Source organism: Dipodomys spectabilis, unplaced genomic scaffold (genome assembly GCF_019054845.1).
Source record: "Dipodomys spectabilis isolate Male_0828 unplaced genomic scaffold, ASM1905484v1 ptg000143l, whole genome shotgun sequence".
Classification (NCBI taxonomy): domain Eukaryota; kingdom Metazoa; phylum Chordata; class Mammalia; order Rodentia; family Heteromyidae; genus Dipodomys; species Dipodomys spectabilis.
In genome coordinates, this window is record NW_024870820.1 from 3,449,091 (window position 1) to 3,453,044 (window position 3,954).

At 33.4% G+C, this 3,954-nt stretch overlaps 1 non-coding gene across 1 annotated transcript; it reads left to right on the forward strand.

Moving 5' to 3' along the window:
- The first annotated feature begins 212 nt into the window (after window positions 1-212).
- Window positions 213-319, forward strand: LOC122117536. Its single transcript, XR_006149187.1, has one exon. It is a non-coding gene; the product is annotated as a U6 spliceosomal RNA (small nuclear RNA).
- The last annotated feature ends 3,635 nt before the right edge of the window (window positions 320-3,954 follow it).

The following is a 3,954-nucleotide window of genomic DNA, read 5'->3' on the forward strand; positions in this document are numbered from 1 at the left end:
TAATTGAATTACTCCTCCTACACATCTCTTGAACTACAAATATCTGGAATTATTTTGTTTTTGGCATGTCTATCTTGATTTTATTCTTAAATGTGTGCTTATGTAAGAAGTACATGATTCTAAAATTTCACAACAATTCTTTTGAATTTTTTTTGAATTGTCTAGTTTAATAAAATCAATACAAATTATACTTTATATATAAGAAATGTTCTGTGCTCAATTTAGCATCACATACACTAACATTGGAACGATACAGAGAAGATTAGCATGCCCCCTGCGCAAGGATGACATGAAAATTCGTGGAGCATTCCATATTTTTACAACAACAGATGCTGAAAGGTATGTAGCCACAAGGGAACCGTACTGCATTCTTGGTGGGAGTGTAACTTGTTCAACTACTTTGGACAGCAGTTTGCAGGTTCCTCAAAAGACTCCACATAAAACTCCTCTATGACACATTAATCCCACTTTTGGGGATCTACCCAAATGATCATAAACAAGACCATACTAAAACTACCAGCACAACTATGGTTATTGCAACATTATTTACGATAGCTAGTATATGGAACCAACCCAGATGCCCCCACCAGATGAATGGATCAAGAAAATGTGGTATATATACACAATGGAATTCTATGCCTCCATCAGAAAGAATGACATCGCCCAATTTGTTAGGAAATGGAAAGTATTGGAAAAAATTTTATTGAGTGAAGTAACCCAAGTCCAAAGAATCATAGGTCCCATGATTTCCCTTATTTTCAATAACGAATGTATGTCTGGGATAAGCAGAAAAGTTGAAAAGCTATGCACATAGAACCAGATAAGATGATGTTAAAGAAATTGAACCCCAAGATAGTGACACAAGTGGTTTTTGCTTTCTTGCTATTGTTTCTAACGTACTTATAATGAGCGATGGCATTTTTTTTTTGTTTCTTTGTATGTTTCTCCCCATGCTATAACCCCTGTTTTCTCTGTATTTGAAGTTGGTGCACATACATCTTGAACGTATGCTTCTCTAATTTGGGGAGGGGAAGGGAAAAATTGCTCAAATAAGGATACAGGTTGACCCATTGTAACAATGAGATGCACAAGACACTATGTTGAAAAATGAACTTTACAATTTAGGTGGAGGAAGGAAGGGGGAGGTGAGTGTACTTGTGGAGGTGGAAGGGAAGGGATGGTAGGGGAAATATAAAGGAGGAGGTAAGAATTCTTGTTAGGAAATGTACTAGTTTCTTTGTTCATGCACAGTATTATTACAATAAAAAATATGTAAAAATGTTCTGAGATGGACGAGTTTACTTCCTCTGTTTTACGCATATAATATCGCTAACAAAGAAATTAATGCAGAACACTGATATGAAGGTAATTTGAATAAATGTATGTGAGTGTGAGTGCGGCAGCGTTCAAGCAAACATGCGTGTACCTGCTAAAACACGTCATGCATGTATATCATCATGCTCAGAGTTTAAAATCAGGGCTTCAAGGTCTTGCTAGGCCTTTCCTATCTAGATTGGTGATCTACTATGTAAGCTACATCTCAATTCCTGGCTCTTTGCTAGTTCATTAAACATTTTGAAAAATAATTTCATGAAGTTTTTTTTTTTTGGCCATGATTGGCTCCCAAGTGTAATCCACAGATCTCAGTCTCCTGAGCAAATATTCAGAGTAGATAGGATTATAAGTGTGACCAGCCAGCACAATGTTTTTAGAATAATTTTAAAAATAAAAGAAAATTTACTTTATGGGTGCCTGTTGTATCATCTCCTTATTTGAAAGCCTTTTGGAGTGATTATATGTCAATTTAATTCGTTTGGGGATTGTGAAAAGATAGTAAATGATGATATTTAAAAGTTCTGGTATGTTTTAAAAAAGAAACTGGAACTGTGGGACAGAAGAAATTTGGCTGTCTTCGGACCTCAATTTGTAAGCTCAGCTCTGTGCATGATACCCCAATGTCACCACCACAGTCTGTGTTGAAGACAAAATGTGATAGAAAACAATCACCATTTGTAATATTTGCTACACTATTATTTCTTCGGCAATATGAATATTGAATTGAGAGGGTAAGAGAATGGAAAGATTTTATCCACCTTTTTGGTATTGCTGAAAGACTTTTGGAAACTTTGACTCATTTTCTTCCTCACTGTGTGTGTCTTTGGGCCATGCAATTACTGTCTTTAACTATAATTTTTCCCAACACTACAATAGTAATAACATTAGCATTATAGCAAATGTTATCTTAAGAATTAAGAGCATAAAACTTGTGAAAAACTTAACGTAAACCTATGAATGAGCTTTGAGTTTAGCCAGCATTCTTTTTTAAATACCAAATAGAATGTGATAAGTAGTACAGAAACAATTACATGTAGTGTGAGCAACCAGAAGTAATATCTATTGACCATGCTCTGCTTCCAAGGAAGCCAGTTGGATAACTTATGCTGTAAATCAAACTGGTTATCTTATGTTGTGATAATATAAAAATAACAGGGACAGAACGATGAAGGAATGTTGTAGACTGAGGTGAAATCCATATGAAAATGTGCAAAACTGATAAAACATAAAAGTATCTGAGCAGTATATTGTATTTTATATGATTTAAGTTACATCGCAAAGATAAGGAAGACCTAGAAGAATAAATTGTCTTTTTGATATTCTATCGTTGGTCCTTAGAAGGATGAACACTTTCCTCATTTTTGTAGAGGCATCATCAGATGAGGGGAACTATATTTTCTGTTTGCTTCCTTCCATTTATTCTTCAGTTTGAAATCTGAATTACATGAGGCTGAAAGAAACCAAGTTAAATTATTCATGCAGGAAAGAACAAAGTAAAATAAATAAAATATATATAGCCTTGTAAAAGGTCTAACTAAATTGAGTTATCGAGTCTCAAGCATCAAAAGAAAAATGATTTAAGCAATATCATGTTACTAAAAATTTAAAAATGTTGAGTTGCTTATTTTTTCCTTTCTACTACCTTGAATTAATTATTGATTTTCTATAGAGAGATTAAAGATGAGATTAACAAGAAACTTGATTAAAAATGGACAAAAGTTCTGAATAGACATGTTTTCCAAAAAGCCCTGAAAATCGCCTGTGGATTTACAAATTTGTATTTAATACAACGTCTATGTTGGCTTAATGCTTTGTGAGCAGAAGTCATTAGAGAAATGCAATTCAAAATTACTATGATACTACTTCTTAATTATTATAACTCATAAAAATAGCCAAAGAACCAGGTGTGGTAGTAAAGGCTGGTAATTCCAAGTGATTGGAGGTTGGAGTAAAAGGATTTGATTCTAAGGCCAGTCTTGGGTGCTGCACACAGTAAAAACATGTCCTTTAAAAAAACTCAAAAGGTAAAAATGTTGGCTGGTGACACTGTGGAGAAAAGGAAATTTTCTACACTCTTGGTCAAAATACAGGTTAGTGTTCTCGTTGTAGAAAGTTGTATGCAGTTTCCTAAAGAAATACAAAGTTGAAATATTGTCTGACCCACCAATCGTGTGATTATTTGTCTGAGGGTAATTCATAAATATATCTGTAGTTCATTGTTATTCACATTATTCACCACAACAGCTAAGATATAAATCGAAGTCCAGTGTTCAACTACAAACTAATAAAGCAACTGTGGTACATGCACACATATCCTTTTCTGGTGAACCCAAAGTAATTTTTTTTTATTATTTTCCTGTTTCCATGTGATTAAGCTCCAAATCAGAAATCCAGATATATGATTTAATTTAACAAAAACTACTTATTGAGTATAAGGACCTTCTACTCTCTACATTCTTCACAATAAGATCACCAAATATGATGAGTCTGAAATAATTAGTTTCTTTTTGACCTATGTTAATATTCTTTACAATGTGAGTGAAATGTTTAAAAAGTAGTATTTGTTTTAGATTAATTGCTCTGAAGAGACAATAAATGATATTATCAAAGCTTAAAAAT